Source organism: Anarrhichthys ocellatus, unplaced genomic scaffold, assembly GCF_004355925.1.
Source record: "Anarrhichthys ocellatus isolate YVR2014 unplaced genomic scaffold, GSC_Weel_1.0 scaffold14, whole genome shotgun sequence".
In the NCBI taxonomy this organism is placed as follows: Eukaryota; Metazoa; Chordata; class Actinopteri; order Perciformes; family Anarhichadidae; genus Anarrhichthys; species Anarrhichthys ocellatus.
The window spans coordinates 5,114,508-5,133,225 of NW_022280044.1; the positions used below are offsets into that span (position 1 = coordinate 5,114,508).

Genomic DNA, 18,718 nt, shown 5'->3' on the forward strand with positions numbered 1-18,718 from the left:
GTGGGGAAGGTTAAGTGCATGCTGTTATGATGGACCCTAGTGCACACTATTTAATAGTTATGAGGCGCACACACCCTCGCATCACTAGGCATATATATATTTTACCAACAATGTGTTGTATTTTGAAGTGAAATTAGTTACTTATTGTATGTACTGACACACTTACAGTGTTATTTTTGTTCAGGTGCCAGCGTGTGTTTTTGTTTTGCTTTCTGAAGTCCAAGTGATTCCACACATTCTGCTTACTTTAAATGGTAATTGGACGCAGCACACACTCAATTAAGCTGTAAGCCTTGTAGTCATCCACTCCTCTTTCCCTTTTTTCTGCCTCTTTTCCTTTCCGTCCCTAACTCCCAACCCTTTATTTCCGTCGCTAATGTTGCTCTCTCCACTTGCTCTCCTCATATGCTCCCGTCGTCCCTTCATTTGTGGATCCAGGGCCTATAGTGCTCCAAGCAGGGGAGCTGCTGCCTTAGGCAGTGAGGCTTCTTGTTTTGGGACCAACGGGCCCAGCTGCACATTTTCCACCACATTGCATTTTCAGGCACCGCCGGGGACTATTTTACAGGTCGGAGCTTATGGGGGGTGGGTGCTTTTCCCGTGACGGGCAGACGTACTGTAGAGAAGTGAAAGAGAGACAGAGCTTTACGCTTCCTTCCAGGGACGATAATGTTTGCACACATCAGCTCATGTGAGCCTCTGACGGTTTGCGCTTCCCTGATGTTTTTCTTGTTTTCTTTGTCTTTCTGCAGAGTGACTGAGAGCAAGTTATTCAGCCGACAGTTTCTTCCTGACGACATGGAGCACCATTTCCTGATGAGACTGTGGTAAGTAGAGTTTATGCATGTGCATACAAACACACACAAACACACACACACACACACGTGTAATCCTCGCAGCTACTTGTCACCTGTAGCCTCACATATAAATACCACTTCTGGCTTGTGTGTCCTTGAAATCCATCTCCTGAAGGAGTGCATAAGGGTTCCCAGTGGAACCTCTCAAGGATTAACCCACGTCACTGGAGTGTGGATCAGGAGTTTGCCACTCTCTGTTCTCTCTTCTCAGCCTCCAGTGCCTTATGTTTGATGTGACGTGGGAAGCAGTATTGATTGAGTTACTCTTTGTAGATGTTTTTTCTTTTGAAGCAGCAGGCCACATTCATGGCCAAACACAGCATACAACTGTTTGAGTTGTACCTACCATGCGTGGTTTGGGAACGTGACTTTTCAGAGGTCACCGAGGCACTGTGTTGTAGGAACATTGACATTGATGCGACAAAGTTGGCCTTACGTTTTGGAAAATGACTGATGGAGAGAGTGATACAGAATAAGAGGAGAGAAAGATGTCTGACGAGTAGTGGCTGGCACAGTAGCAAAGTAAAAAATAGCAGGCAGGGCCGACCGATTGCGCTGGCCCGAGGTTGTACTACTATTCTTAGCCTCGGTCTCCTCCTTTCCTCACTCTTCTCCCTCTTCCCTCCCTCCTTTCCCCTGAGTCTTTTCTTACCGCTCTGACGCCAGCGCTCTTCAGTCCATCTGGTGTCTGGAAGCACTCTGGATCTATATACTCTTCCTCTCTAATTGGGTAAAACCACTTAACTGTCTCCCATCCATCTACCTCCCATCCATTTGTCATTTTGTTTATTTAATCCTCCCCATTTAACTATTTATCCATCACCACCTCAGCTGATGCAGTCATGCATCACTCTTTCTTTGCCCAGAGTTGGATTTACCAAACAATATGGAGTTCTGAAGCTTCCACTTATTTATAGCTATAGAGGTAGAGATAAAGTGTCCTGCGTGTGCATTTTCTCTGATGTGATGGTTATGCAGAATGGGTTGTTCTACACAAGTTAAATCACAGAATTATCAAAATGTAGTGGTAAGAACCCTTTGCACTGTTGCTACGGTGATGTGCCATGTCTGTCATTTTGCTGTCAGGGGGAGTGCAGGGCAATTCACTTCTGACAGTTGTGTGTGTGTGTGTGTGTGTGTGTGCGTATATATGGCGATCACACATGAAGAGGAGAGATCCTAATAATGGAAAATAATAATGAGAAAAAAATTGACTCGGTGGAGGTGATGAATGAAGACGTCTCGTCTGCCCTGTCCATCATTTTTCATTGTGAATCACCCTACTTATAACATAGCCACTTAGACTACGTTCAGTTGAACTCATCATTCCTTGGTTTTCATCAGTGAAGCATATACTGTTGCAATGGTTACTTGCACTATTCTAAAGGGTGGGGAGATGATGATTCTTGTACTGTTCTTTTATCTTTGCTTTTTGTAAAATACTGGATGACTGTTCTGAAAAGTAACAAACACTACAGCTGTCAATCAAATGCTGTGGACTAGAAGTATAAAGCAGTAGAAACACTCAAATACAGTACAAGTTGCTCAAAATTGTACTTAAATAGCAGGAGTAAATGCACTCATTTCTTTCCACCACTGGTTACAAAGATAGTCAAAGTCTTGATCAGTGTATGGCTCTGGCACCCACACAGGTGTTCTCAATCATCGTACTGATTAGACCTCAAGACAGTGTGGGCGTGTACTAACTGTGCATGATTGACATTTCCCTAACTGTACTGTGACTTTGAGTTGCCAAAAAGCACCTTTAGTATTTTTAGGTAATATAGGTAACATATTAAGAGGTATTTTTCAATGAAGACATTTCGAAAATAATCAACGCACGATGGCTGAATTCCATTTAGCTGCCTCACTTTCTTGTTCGTGGTATTGTGCATGCTGGCTCACTGTCACAACCTTCTTGGATTAATGTTATCAGTGACACATGTTTACCTGCTATGATGAGCCGAACTGTTTAAGGTACAATCAGTTAAGTGAGAACACCTGTGTGCGTGTGATCAATACCATTTACATTTGTAATAACCTGCAGATGTTGTATGTAGTGCATAGTGTTGTATAGCCTCTAGTATAAAAAAACTTTGCTGTTGATAAATGTCATCCCCTTTAACTGAGATCCTTGCAGCTTGTTCCAGCATGCTTAATTTAACATCATTTTACAGTACAGTGAACTCCTCAAAAGGCTTTAAATTCATGTCACGTGAGGTGTATTTTGCAGAGATGAGTAGCCTCCCTCCATTTTTTACCCTTCACTCAAGTTCCACTTCTGAATGGGTGCCTGTGTGTGGGCGTGCATGTGTGTATGTGTACTTATACTTGCCCACATGCGCATATGGCTTTGTGGCTCTGTGCCCAGTCTCCTGGCTGTCAGCATATGGTTTCTGAGAGAGTAAATCTTCAAACAGCAGCTTTTTGTGCCACCGAAGGACAGCATCTCATTAGAAACACATCAGGATGTGTGTAGTTGGGTGTGTGTAGCTGTGAAGAGGCAGACTGAAGTGAGCCTGTAGGAGAGCAGGTTATCAATTGTGTTTCTTGATTATCTGCACTGCAGCTTATCAGCAGCAGATAAAAGAATTAGCCGGAGAATCGCTCTCTCAGTAGCAGTCAGGCATAACAGCCCCTTTCTTAACAACTTAGGCCTAATATAGGAATGATATTATCTGACTGAATTTCTTAGTTTTATATTGCACTCACCAGTAGAAAATAAACTTTACTTTTGTTATTATTCCTATGGGATTGTGTAATTTCCCAGATCCAAAAAGTGATTTACCCCCCTGCTTCTTCTTCTCTGTGCTGCACAAACAGAGAGCCATCTGTCACTTTCAAAACCTGGAGCTCCCGCTTTGTATAACGGACAGGAAAATGGACACAATAGAAGGGAAATGACAAAAAAAAGCATGTTAACTGTGTTCACTATTTTGTGCCTCGGGGCTCCTGCAGATCTGTTAAAAAAAACGATTGGGTTGTTTTTAAGTTCAGAGAAAAGGCAACAACTTGAACTCAGCCGCCGGGGTAATTCGCAGTCGGGAAATGTTATTTTAAGATGAACCTTTTAAATGATAAAAATTATGAATAGAATTGTCCCAAAACTTCCGTGCTCATTTGATTTTTGATGAGAAGATGTAATCAGTCGTTCTGTGTGAGCATTAACATTAAGCAAGTATTATTAGTATCCGATTGTCTGTTTCTCTGCATCTCTATCCGCCCATCTTTCCTTATTTCTTCTCTATTGGTGTCACTCACTGTCTCCCCCCTCCCCACTCCAGCTGATTTATGAATATCCTTTATCAATGTTGAAAGCAGGGGTTCCAACGTGTGTGTGTGGGTGTGTGCATGTGTGTGGGTGTGGGTGTGTGTGTGTGCGTGTGTGACAAATGAAGAGAGAGGTTAGGGGGAATGAGAGGTAGAGTAGAGGGAGGCAGTGACTGCATCAGCCTTCATATGATTTAATCAAAGCCATCCATCACATGTGAATAATTAGACAGCAGCATGGATCGCATGAACAGTGCCCATCAGTTATAACACATGCACACACACGCACACACACACAGCCGTACACGCGCATTCACGCCCATCTCTATTTATACGCAAACATCCCACGGCCACAAAAGGGGAGAGGAGTGTCCCCAACAGAGAATGGGGTCCGACCCCGTCTCTCTGGATGCACTCAGCACAGCTAATGTCGCTAATGTCGCACAAATGTCAGACAAAACCATCCGATGATAGAGTTGGAACCAGTTTTAGTTGATCTCCGGCAGTGCTTGATGGTAAATGAAATGTGTAGGATTAGCAGTGAGAGAGCTCTGCACAAAGCCAGATGATGACCGGAAAATGTCAACAAAAATCATTCAATGTCAAGTCTTAAAAGTGATGTTTCAGCATTTCACTTTTTTTCATCCATGCCAGCACCGTGGCTCTCGGTGTGACGATTGTTGGTCTGTCAGTCGGTTTGGTCTACCGCTTTGATCCAGACTGACACATCGGTTCCCAAAGGATGTATCCTAATGAGTTTGGTGTTCCCTTGAGTTGTCATCTGCTGTCATCTGCGACTGCGGCTCAGAAGGTAGAGCGGTTCGTCCCTCATTCAGAAGAACGGCGGATCGATCTAGTCCATGTCGACGTGTCCTTGGGAAGGACACTTAATCTGAAATTGCTCCTGAAGGCTGTGCCATCATTGTGTGAAAGGGTGTGAATGCCTATAGATCCTGCGGCAGCAGATTACACACTTTGAGTGGTTGGAAGACCAGAAACGCGCTATACAAGTAAGTCCATTTACCATCACCATGAGGTTTTCAGTGAAATATCTCAATAACTATTGGATGGATTGTCATGGCTACCCTGAAGTTTTATGCCCTTTTGTTCCCTTGCTTTGGCACCAGACTGACCTAATTCAAATGAATGGGCTGATTGCATACTAAGCATGGTGATGTTAGCATTTAGCTCGACGCAAAACTCTTCCCAAGTGCAGCCTCACATACTGTATCGTGGCCATAGACTCTTAGAGGACTTGTTCTAGTATAACTTATTGTCATTTTCATTGCAAGTCTTTGCACATAAGACACTTTTTCAAAAATCTTTTGAATAATGATACTGCCTTTGCATGGTTTCTATCAGTTATATGAGGCGGAAGTGCCGTTTCTTGAAACTTACAAGATTATTTGTCGTTGCTGTAACTTCAGAATTAGCTTTAAGTGTAAGTGACCAAGTTAGTGTGAACACATACAAATCATTTTACTATTTTATCGACCTCAATGTACATGCATGTGTTGTAAAAGTGCATAGTGCCTTTATTCATATTATTTAATGTTGTTGAAAATTGTGTCTCAGTAGATTACTGTGAGGTATAGATGCTGTACGCGTATCGTCAAATCCTTTGATTTACACAAAACAGACAAAAGGAGTTGCAACCCTTCCCTGCATAGCTAATTCACTTTGATCCTACTGTGTGAGTGCTTAATATGTAAAAGAGACTCTATCACGACTCTGCCAATTACATGCACATCAGAGGATGATATGTGTTGCAACCAAAGATTAGCAGTAATCCTGCCAAGATGTAATTTTTTTATTGTGTTAGCTTAATCAACTAACAATGCTGCTTCTATGCTTTGATTGATCCTGTTTTCATGGTGAGTTTGTGTTTGCATTTGATTTGATGAGGGGGAGTTGGGTGGATCCATGGGCTGTTATAGGATTTGAGAACAATATAGACTAATGAATATTGTAATGAATGCATGAAAGTGTTTATACGCTACGGGGGGTTGATCTTGGGCAGTAACATCAGTCTTTCTGTCTCTCTGCTGACTAAGAGCAGCGAGCTATCTTGTCCTTTTCCCTCTCCTCTATTCCTCACACATTCCCTCATTGATCATGCGAACGAGTGACAAGAATGCAGCGTTGAGATTTTCAAGGGAAGGTGAAAACTTCCCAGTGTTTTTTTTTTTTTTTTTTTCTCTCTTGTCTTTCACTTCATCACTGCTGCGACATTTCTCCTGTCTTCTTCTTTCTCTGCCAACTTCTCACCACCACTCTAATAAACACAATCACACATGAAGTAAAAAAATAAAATAAAATAAAAAAAAAAAAGCCCACAAAAGAAAATCACATCCTCATTTGTCATTATCACCTTATCAGCTGCAATCTGTCTCAGCACCCTTTCATTTTCAGTTGCGACTGAGTTGTTGGTGCAGGTAATAAGAGGGTTTGAGTCTGAAACAAATCGGATTTGTCACAGAAAGCAGCTGGTTAAGTGAGCTAGGTGCAGTTCTGAAGCTGTAAAATTCAACAGATTGAAGCCTTTCACACCGTGTGTGTGTGTTTTTCACACATGAATGACTGTGTGTATTGTGGCTAAGGGGGGGGTAGTTGCAAATTCTAGTCACTCGCAGCATTTATGCTCCCACAGTGACCCGCCTTGCCAGTCACAGCTGAAACAACATGTTCTTGAAACACCACAACACACACACACACACACAGACTAAAACAGGACACATGCACACTGACTGATGTGAGCATTGAGTGACTCCAGTAAGGGTGTTTAATAATTGATCTAAGAAGAATTGTAATATACCATATATCTTTGAATCATGCATTGGCATACATAAATGGAAGCTGGCGTCTTCGCTTACTCACTTTGAGTGCAGAAACACACTCCCCCATCCACTGCAGCGACATCACAAACGGAAGTCCCAACAATAAATGTAATTGGAAGAGAAAATAAAAAGGTGAAAAACATGAAAATGATTACCCAACCAAGCCGGTTGACCTTTATCTTTTGTCATTCATCATCTGTTTCTCCTCATCTCCTGTCATAGCTTACTGTTGACTCAAAAATACTTTCCTTTATATGAATTGCACTGTGATAAAGGTATTGAATATGGTGTATTCAGGGTCTCAGCATTAGGTACTGGCATATTGTTTTAAGAATAAACTATTTGTATCAACTCACCACAGTTAACAATACTGGAAACAATATAGGAATACTAGAAGATACACGAGATGAAACAAATGTAATAAATCTTTCCATTTGACGTTATTTCTAAGCAAATGTTGATCCAAAAATGCAATCGCACGTGTAGCATTAACCCAGACAGTCTGTGTGAGTAAGTGACTATAAATGTATACATTACTTAGAGACATACATCACTTACGAGAGACCCACTGTATGCAAGGCACAGACGCGGTATAATGCATAGATTGCGGCTAAAAATGGCATGTGGTTACCATGGTGAAGGCAGACAACCTGTCAAGTGAATGCAGAGAGAAGTCTGTGGTCGTAGCCTTGAGCATGTTTCACATATACTGGTGTGAAGATATTCAACACAGACCGTGTGCATACAGAAAACAGAAAATGTTACACATATAAGGAACAGGTGGGATACGATGTACTGATTGATTTGGGTGTTTTAGCATGAGGCGTGTCATTTTCATGATGTACAGCTCCACAAACATTTCAAAGAATGAGATGAAGATCAGGAAGAAAGGTCATTTTAGTACGCATCTCATTCAATATGAGCGTATATGAGATATTTATTAAATATGTAAGTAAATAAGAAATAAATCCGGAAATACACTTTTTCTCATCCAGAATAAGTGTATCTGTGTTAAGCATTCAAGGACCTTTTCTTTTTTCAAGCTTGTCGAATTTTCAAAATATAGAAATGTAAAACAAAACTAGATAAACTCTGGTGATTAGTTTGTAGTTTATTTTAGGGAAGACACAAAGGGAATAAGAATAAAGTTAAAAGAATGATTTCTATGCGACAGTGCAGAGGGAAAAGAAAGCGTAGATGCATCACTGACATTTGACTTTTTCCTCTTCTCTCTCGTTTTACATTCTATCCTTTTCCCTCGCCACCACATCTCTTCCCCCACACCCCTTTTTCTCTCCATCATTCGTTTTTTTTCCTCTCTGTTCCCCTGACTGTGCCCTGACACTCCAAAGCCCTGCTCCCCTCATTAACTCTCGTTCATGGGGCTGCATATGACAATAATTGGTTTGAAAACAGGAGACAATGGGATACAAGGATTATCCGCAGCTCACACCCACCACCACTACCCCATACCCCATACCCACTCCTCGAGGACATCACTGTTCTGCATTCTCCCCCTCCACTTCCTGTCCTTGTCTCTCCTGCAGAAAGCAACTCCGCTTGTCCTTTCTTTTTCTTGTCCTTTGTTTCATAATTGCTTGTTAGGTCTCCTCTCCTTCATCATTCCTTAACCCCTTTCAAACTTCTCTCCTACCCTCTTGAACTTCACCATGCACACACACACTTTCTTATTATCTCTCTCTTTTTAGCTTTCTCTAGCCCCTTCTCCCCTCTTCTTTGTTCTTATTTTCTCGAAGAGCTGTGAGACGAGTCCCCATAGGGATAAATCTTCTGCTCCTGCCAAGAGTGGAAGTGACATTACTGACATGCTCGCACGCGCACACGCACAGAAAGGGAGTTCTGTGAAATGATAATGACATTTGATTAAACACTGTGACCGATGTGATGTCATCTTTCCAAGGAACCTGTGACAAAGTGATGGAGGAAAATGGAACAGTGAGAGGGCAAAGACAGGGTGGGGAGGAGGGGTGACATAAGAACAGGACGGGAGAGGTGTGAGGGGCTAAAATGAAAAAATAAATAAAATCCCCAAATGGTACATCATCAGCCAAGTTCACTTCGTGCCGAGTGGCAGAGACATGTCAAGAGTTGTCTGTCCACTTCCTCTACTCATCACCATGTTTTTCCCTGTCATTCTATCCCTTCGTCAGTCACCTTCTCCCCCATCTGTTTTCTCCTCCTTTCCATTTGTCCTCAAGTCACACTCTCCATTGCTCTCTCCGTTTATACTGTCTCCATCTCTTCCCTCTGGTGAGGGCTCTCAGGTTTCCGATGTAACTGCTTTACCGCAAGGGATAATGGTTTGTAATTCACTCCCAGATCCTCTCTGCTGGTCAGGAGGCCCACTCATGTACAAGCAGAGAGAAGTAATCAGTGTGTGTGTATGTGTGTGTGTGTGTCTAAATAAAAACAGCTTTTTCAGCCACACAGCCTGTAAGTCTGTGTGTGTGTTTCTTTCTTTCTGATTGCATTCATGCAAGTATTTGCCTGTTTGCATTATTTGTGGCAAAATGTGCATAGAGAGCCTTTCAATACTTCCTGTGGGTGTGTGTGTGTGTGTGCATGTGTGTGTGCGTGTGTGTGTGTGTGTCAAGATCATCTGAAATGTCACATAACCCCATGTCAAAGTTAAACGCCCCTTACAATCAGAAATAACGAGCACACACACACGCACACACACTAATACGCAATCTGTTGATCTGCCCCCCCTCCCACTGTGGCACCATGGTGCAACACTCCAATACTCCACCTCCCTGGAGTATGAATAATAGACGGATCCCATATGTGTCAGCTTGTAAAACTAGATCACCAACTGTGGGCCCGAGGAAGCTCGGTAGGCCCAAGGGTGCCCCAGGGCCTCCAGGGTGGGGGGTGGGGTGGGGGTTGGGTTGAGGCTAAGCAGGACAAGGCAGACTGTCCACAAACACGCAGTGGGGACTGGAGCGCCCTGCATAAGCAGGCCATAGCGTCTCAAACAACACTGCCCTTTTACCCAGCATTACTCTCATAGAGTGGGACTGGATTGATGTTTTTGTTATTGTGCATGTGTGTCTGTTTTGTTGCATACATACACACGTCTTTCAGTAAATGAAATAAATCAGTAAATAGGCAACACCTTGGATAAAAGAAGGAGATTGTTCTACTTATGATTTCTTCTCCATGGTGGTGAAATCTAAAGAATAAATGTCTACAGGGACCAATTTGTGTTACAGTAGCTAGTTCTGTACTTCAATCATTACATTACGACCTGCAGATGTCAGACAGGCCGTCTGCTAGGAAAGTTCAGTGTCACTCAGATTTGTCTAAATTATTTTTCCAATACTCAGAAAGTGAACGGTACTGTCACCCTGTTTTCAAACGGAGAAATGCCCTTTTCATATTTGATCCTACTTTGTCTGCACATCTTTAAATTCAGCATCTTGGTAACATAGCTCACTTATTTGTTTACTCTATTATTAATAAGAATAAGGTCAAAGACTTTGCTTCTGTCACAGAGTGTGTACCAAGACAAATGGTTCTCAAACCACTTATTAGAATATAAAATGGTCCAAATAGAGAGCTTTTTGTCTCAGAGGAACACATGTGTGTTTGTGAGTTGACAAATTAAAAAAAAGGTTTTATTTCAACACTACTTCAATAAAAACAATGAAGCCAGGGCAGATTCCTGGGCTGGTTAAACGAATGGCTCAACATTGTAAGAAATACATTTATTTACTTTCTCGCTGAGAGTTAAATTAGACGGTTGATACTCTCATATCGGTGTGTTGAATATGAAGCTACAGCCTGCAGCCGGTGAGCTTAGCTTAGCATAGACATTTGAAACAAGGAAAAAGGTAGCTTGACTCAGTACAAAGATCATTTTTACATTGTGGGTCTTATACGGATTAAACAAACAAGATATAACCTGTTAAGTGAGCTTTAGAGGTGCTTGTAGGTGGACTTTGTTAGCAGGCTTGCTGTTTCCTTTGTCTTCATGCTAATCTAAGCCGGCTGCCGGCTATAGATTCATATTTACAGCACACACATGATAGTTGTATCAATTTTCTCTCTGCAGTTAACTGTATTCAGTTAACTGCATTCAGTAACTTACCATTTTCCCAACCAACACTTGTTGGACCTGGTTTTGGAAAGTGTCTCAGGGCAACAGAACCACGATCATAGACTGCACCAGTACCTCCCACCAGTACCTCCCACCAGTACCTCCCACCTCAGCGGCCCATTCAGCTGCTCCACTGCACTTTTGGTTTAAGCCCCCAGATTTGTTTTCTTTCCAATAGTTACTGAACTTATCAGGCACTGACATGGATGTGTTGTCGCTGTGACGGTGCTGGTCCTTCCCTCTGTTGGCACAGAGGTGGAGAGTTGCGTTGTTTGTTGAGATGTGCTCAGAAATTTAATTTCACAGCTCTGTCTCAGATGGGAGCTAGAGGAGCATAAGGAGAGAGGGGATGGTAATTGAAAGGCAGTGGAGCTCATCCTGTGTCCTCCTCTTCTACTTTTATTCCTTTTGTCTACATCTCAATAATATATGTGTGTGGGCATTTGTGTTAACCTCTTTAATGTCACACACTGAGTATTATTTCTGCAGCAATGGTCATTTCTGGATGCTCCACGTAGTTATCTGGGCGACCGTTGCTCACTGGCTTAAGAGGGTTGTCTGGTAACTGCAGGGTCAACGGTTCAATCCTCAACTGGGACGTGACATGTGTCGAAGTGTCCCTGAGCAAGACACTGAACCCCCGGCTCCCCGGGTGCCTGTCATTGGCAGCCCAGTGCTCCCTATATACAGGGATAGGTCAAATTTCATGTATGTGTATATGTATATGACAATAAAAAGGGATTCTATTATCTACAAACTAATGTATTATAAATATAGATGATGGTGCTCTCTCCCCCTTTGTCCTGGCTTTTGTAGCCATACAGCAGAAAACTGCCCCAGATTTGTCCAAAAATGCGTTTTTGATCTCTACCTTGCTTTGAATCAAAGCCTTTTACTTAAATCAATGATTGAATTACCTGTGCAACAGCAGAAATAATCATTTTAGCCACATGAAAGAACCTCAATGTGCATGGAAAGGTACAATGTCATCCCAGTTAATTTAGATGTGGGTACACATCTTTCTTAAAGTTTGGAACAGGGGTGCTAAAACTAGAGTTGTTCCATCAGCGTTTAAAATAATAACAAATAAACGTTATATATGCAGTATCCAGGTCAACATTGTGAAATGTGAGTGTATGTAAAAGTTGAGAGGAGGATCCGCAAGTTTGCCCCCAAATTCACTGTCAATGGCACAATCCAGTAGGATTATATTATAACATATAACATAAATAATAACATGAATGTTTCTGCTTTCGGCGATTTTTTTGTGATAGATAATTGCACATTTTATTTTAATTCTTTTTTTACTCATCTGGGCATCGGCTCCCTCTTCATTGTGTCACTGGAGTGTGAACCAACAAGGGCTTTTAGTACATCGAACTAGGTCTGAATGAATGTTTTGGCTGTGATTTTGGCACGAGACGAGAGAGGGGGAGACAGAGAGAGAGAGAGAGAGAAAGAGAGGGAGAGTCACACTGCATAATTCAGAGGGGATGGGAGATTATGCACCATCTGTGTCCATATCCCAGTGGCCCTGTCAGAATTGATCCACAACCCTTGACCTTTTCAGATACTCTGGGTGTTTTCCACCCGCTCTGTCGGGCGCGGTGTGTTAGCGTGCAGCCATGGGGTTGTTTGTATTTCTGTGTGTTTTGAGCATGAGTCAGCCTGCTGCTCGCTAACCTTTTCCACTGGATTACAAAGTGCAGGTCAGATACACACAACTTTTTTTTTTGGTCTTTATTTAGTTGTCACTCAAATTAAAGGTCAAGCATTTCTGCTGGAATGTCTGATATTGCTGGCAATAAATACGCTACGTAAATAGGTCATATGAAGGTTAAAGGAAAAGTATAGAACTTTTTTTGGGAAATGCAGTTTTTTCCTTGCAGAAAGTTAGATGAGAATACCTTTCCCACTACATGTCTGTACGCTAAATATGAATCTACACTCAGCACGCGATTACTTTAGCAGTTAAAGACTAAAGACTGGACGAAAGGGGAAACTGCTAGCGTACTGAGCCGTGTCACCACTGACATAACCCGCGGATACTTCATGAAGTCACTGCATGTGTTCAAGGAAAAGCTTGTAAAACTGTGTGAAACCAAAACTTTGATAACATATAAATTAGAAGGTGTAGCCAGCCTTGTTTTACACTTTTCTTTTTTGCACTGATTAAACACACAAGCTATATGTGCTGGTGCTGGTGCTGGTGGGCACATCTTGTTACCATTCAGACAGAGCCTGCTGTTTCCAGCCTTTATGCTAAGCTAAGCTAACCACCTGCCAGCTCCGTCTTATGATTCAGTGTACAGATATAAGAGGCATATTGATCCTCTCATCTAACTTTTGGCAGGAGACCGAAAAAGTGTATTTCTGTAAAGTGTAAAGTGTAATTTATGCCTTCTAGTGTGTCGTCTCAAAGCTCTTTATCTGTCTTTCATCTTTACAATTTCAAGCGTCCATAAAGGTGTTGTGCAACACAAGAACAACCTGATCCTGTGTGCGCTGACTATCAACTACAACAGAGCATTGTTGTACAGTAGGTAGCAGAATAATTTAGAGCACTATCAATACTTGGCACACATCAGTAGCATGTTACAAAAGGATACATGTTGAATGTATGCCCCATTGCATTTTGATGTTGAAGCTACTGTGGTGAAGACATTTTTGTCACAAAGGAGATCCCAATGATAAAGTTTTTGCTTTTTGCTTCCTGCGGACATCAAAATGTTGTGACTTATTTACCACGATGCCTCCATTTATTCAGCCCTCTGCAGGATCACGACCTGTACTTTGTTTTAAGGTGGAAATACCGTTCCTTTTTGAGTCTCGTGTTCCCCAATCAAAAGCAACTCACCCTCTCTCTCCCGCTAATAACAGACCCTGCTCGATGGTCTCGTACCAGTGTTACAGTATATGTTACAGTATAAAGCTCCTGACCATTAGTGGAGGATTGTGAACTGAACAAAGCACCTTTATATTCTACTTTAGCTTTTTTAATAAATCTATTTCCTCGGGGAAAGATGTACCTTTGGCTCAGGAAATCCCTGCATACCCTTATACCTCCATCCACTCTGTACATTGATGTGACATGGTGGGTTAAAGGGCAAAATAATCTATTTCTGTTTATGAATACTGAAGTTTAGTGTGTTCAGGGCACAGGAGCAGGATAATTAATACAATTTAAAAGTACTATATGATATTTGATATTTTCCATCTGTATTGTATATTATTTCCATCTCTCTTTTATGTGCTGTGAAATACAGCGCGATGTCCATTGCAGCCTTAACATAAGCACAATCAAATGCCTCCGAGGGAGCAAATCGGCTGCGTGATGAGCTTGAACTAAATGACTTTCTCACTGTAATTCTCGCCAGGGTTGGGATGCTTGAATACAAAGTACGACACGAAAGGCCGGGAGCCTCGTCTCTCTCGCACGGCACACATCTAAGAGCAGACAGGCGAATGACACCAAGCTTCCCTCTGATCCTCAAGGAGTCAAGAATGGGAACGAGTGGTTGACAGTGCTCCTTAAATTGCTACGTCTCCCCTCCCGAGCGATTCTCCCACCTCTTTTCTCCCACTCTCACTCCTCTCTCTCTCTCTCTCTCTCTCACATTCTCATCTTTTTGTGATTTTATCTTTCGTTTGATTGACTTCAGAATTCTTTTTTTTTCTCTGCGGTGTCACAGCTGGCTGAGAAGTTAAGGCCGTTAAGGGTTAGTATTGATGCGATGAGACCAAATCGTTCCGCTTTCATGGCGTCCTTGAAACTCAGTGAGGTCGCACCGCAGATGCCTGTACATAAACAACAGTATAGAAAGGGAAAAAAAATAAACATGCACGGCCAGTAAGACAAAGTTAAGGCCACTGTGTATGTATACATGTGTGGGTTTGTGTGCATGTGTGTGAATTTGTGGGATAGGTAACGCTAATGTGTTGTAAATTCCTGCCTGATTGTGATTAATTAGATGATGAGAAGTGTGCACTGACAAGCTGCTTATTCTGATTAGAGAGATAAGCTTCCTGTGAGAGGCAGAACTAACGAGGCTCGTGAACCTCAGCACCAAGCTTTCCTAACACATCCGCACCTTGTCTGCACTCTCTTCCCACGGCTTTAGTTTTCTGTCACGGTTTAAATTAGTTTAGATACTCATGAATGTCAAGTAAAATATATAATAAACATCTACTTAATGTACTATATAGCATAGCTTCAAAACAATGCTGTTAAGCTACAGTTCACTAACTTTGTGAAAAGCTGAAAAATAACACATTAAAGCAATACTTTTGAAAGATGAAATAACTTTATCTTCCTCTTAACATGTCAAATCCATAAGCTTTAAAACACACTCTTACCGTCCCACCAGGTTATTAGTGATAATGGTGGGTAATCTTTTAATCATGTGCTGTGTAAATGTGCTGACTATGACTGTTCTTTACTTAGGTTACTGTCACACTAAGCTTCAGCAAGTCACAGATGAACATTTTGTTCCCCTTGCTTTTAGTCAAGTTGGCTAATGGTGTAGCGTTACATGAGCTGTAACGCTGTAACGCTTTTTTCATCTGATCAGTTGCCTCTTATTCAGCATTAGCTTCTACTAGGAGTTGTGCTTCTGACCACCTGACAAATGCAAGTCTAATATTTACTCTCTTCTAAACTCTCTTTTGGTCTCCACCAAATTCTGAGATAAATATATGCCTATTTATCTTGATTTGGTTTGGTGCTAGGCAGGTAGTGAGCTGTGGGTTTATCTGAGCTTTTTCGCTGAAATAGCTTGTTGGCCTGAAAATCAAAACAATTAGCCGAAAGACGCTAAATTCAGCGATAGACTCGAGGAGGAACCACAGAGTTAGGCGGTAACTTCCTGGAGGTTTTTATCAATAAGCATCCACAAACACATTTGATCTATTATTGATAAAGAAAATAAACTATTGATAGCATGGCTTTAAAGCAACTGAAGAGACAATTTATGAAACATATGGTGGTGTGTCACCGCTATTTTATAAAACCCACATGAGGCAGTGCTGTCACCGTTTACTTGGCTTAATGCCAAACAGCACCTCTTAGCTGTTCTAAAATGCACTGTAAAGTACGATCGGAGTGGGTAATTGGTTAAAAGTGGAGGTCTGTAGTGATTCTCTTATAATTACAAGTGAGAAAAATGTCAGATCCACCCTCAAGAAGCTCTGAATTCTCGAGGCATTATGGAGCAAAATTGTTCTCAAAAGGGTAAAAAATGTGTATTACAAATGAAAAATAAGATTTACAAATGTGTACAATGGTTTGTGCATACTTTTGGATATTGACAAAAGCTATTTGACTACATGTAACGGTTTTACAAATGCACGCATAACAACCCGAATAAATATTATTATTTCACATACAGATTTTGAACTTCAATGATCTAATCATTTCCGCCTTTGAAACGCTTGCTGTGTAGACAAATGTCTAAAAATATTTGTGACATTCTTTTGTATTCATTTACAGATTGGTAATGTGTGCGCATTGATTGCTTGATACGCGATGATCAGGTTACATTTGCGTGTGGAGTTTTGAGACTATTATCACACATTTTTTCCTAACACTAGCTCTAAGCCATAGAGCTTATAATACATAATTAAAATGACTAACGCCAACATTCTTCTTTCATCAAAGCAAGTATTTCTATTAAAATACAATCATTTACTTCCTATTTGTATGAATTGCTTGTTTTAATGGGAAAGTCCAGAGACTGAGCTGATCCTCGCAGCCCAATTGATCGTGCACCCTAACCAAGTTGGCGTTCGCAATCAACTGGAAAAAGAGCGGCCCCCTTCTACACCAGCAGGTGAAGTATCTGAGGAGTGTGCTCGATGCTGCAGGCTCACAACTATTGTGAGATCGAATTATTGTTATTATTTGTATGTAGAGGAAGCATTATCTGAAAATATGACTCTGTAGAACCAAGCGGTGCTTTGCAGAATGACATCAAAAAAGCTAGACCACTTGGACATTTAAATCACCGCTGTTCGAAGACTTACGAGTTCTTCCATGTACCACCATATTAAAACTAAATTGCTTTGTGGGTCTGGGGTTCAACGATGGGTTTACAAGTGGATTGGATATTGACAGAATTATTAATGATGAGTCTTTTTATACTCTTTTAGTATATATGAGCGTGCAATGGTCGCAGACAACTTGGGGGACTTAAGTGTTTCCTAATTAAGAGGAAAATACCGTTTATTTGTGTTCATTTTTCCCTGCATGGATGTGCATCCTTCCCTATAATCCTCCTCCCTCCCTTTCTGCTGCCTTCAACCTCACGGCAGGTGTCCAGTTTGATTTCAAGCCAGGGATGTGAAGAAAATTAAAAAATGTGGCTAAGCTACAAACAATCAAAAATCCTTTCATTACAGTTCATATCTAAGGTTCAGAAGGAGCATTACTTTGTCTTTAAAGTGGGTTACCGCAAGGGCCTTACCTTTTGATTTTGGTCACATCTTTGGTGCTCAGCCCTCAATGCACAACGACACTTTTTTTTCTTTATCTGGAAAGATCAGACTTCCTATTTAGAAAAAAATATATATAAAAAAAGGATTTCCTTGAATTCCGTCAAAAAGGATATTCGCAGCAGACGGCTTGGCTCCTCTACAAATGTGTAACTTTGAGTTAAAGTGGATTTACCTGGAACTGTTTTGCTGAATATAGCTTTTCCCTCTGTGTAGGAAGGCTTTCTCAGCTGAAGATGTCTAGCTCATCTGTTTCCCACAGATGGCTTGTCAGTCATTCAGTCTCCAACTCACCAGAGATCCAAAACTCCTCAGAAAGTTTTGCTGAGCGCGTCTCTCTGAGTCATCACAACTCTCTGTGTTTCTCTCCGATTATGGCTGTGTCTCTGAGGGCTCATGGCTGTCTTCTGTTGTCTCCACTGATGGGTGATGGACAGACCATCCTCGCTAGCTCAATGACACATGCAAGCACACAGACAAACTCACACGCACACACAACTGTGTAGGCTTGTGAAGCTGCTTGGCATTTATAAGATGATAAGTCCCCTAGCAACAACACAGTCCGAGATATAAAAAAAGACAGTTGTTGAAAAGATAGACCGATGGAGCTCATTCATTACACATTAATGCTGCAATTTTACTGTTGGAAACACAGTAATCATATATGCGTTGTCTGCCATTACTGCAAGTCAGACAGGTAATCAAGGGGCTGTCTCCATGAGTTCTCTCCTCATTAGTGTTTCGTCTTCTCCACTCCACTAAACTTCCATGATCCAGATTATCCGTGGATCTGAAGTTGGGTCTACAATAGCACAGACTTCTTAAAAAAGCAGCAACAGACCTCATTTATCAAGTGAACATGCAGCCACATTCCATTAGTACACTTTACCGAGGTAATTAGTGTTTATGAATTAGGTTTTTTGATTCCAAATCAGGTATCCACTGCATTAAAATCTGTGACTCCTTGACATTTAAAGTCCGTAAAGACTTCCACAGTCACATTTAAATAGAGCACCACTGATTTAACTAGTTTAGTTGGCATGCACGCGCCGTCCAATTCAGCCTGTGAAGCGGTTGCATATCTCGGCTTGGGCTTGGAGACTGCAATGTTTTAACAGACAGACTGCAATACAAGCTGGGGTTGT

General features: G+C 41.5%; 1 protein-coding gene across 5 annotated transcripts in view; it reads left to right on the forward strand.

Annotated features, from left to right (window-relative positions):
* Positions 1 to 18,718, forward strand: part of dlgap3 (discs, large (Drosophila) homolog-associated protein 3) — a 98,503-nt gene that overhangs the window by 50,417 nt on the left and 29,368 nt on the right. For all 5 annotated transcript variants that reach the window (XM_031854338.1, XM_031854341.1, XM_031854340.1 and 2 more), the window contains exon 2: positions 753 to 827. The gene's annotated coding sequence lies outside the window, so the exon portion shown is untranslated. The remainder of the gene's footprint in view (positions 1 to 752; positions 828 to 18,718) is intronic.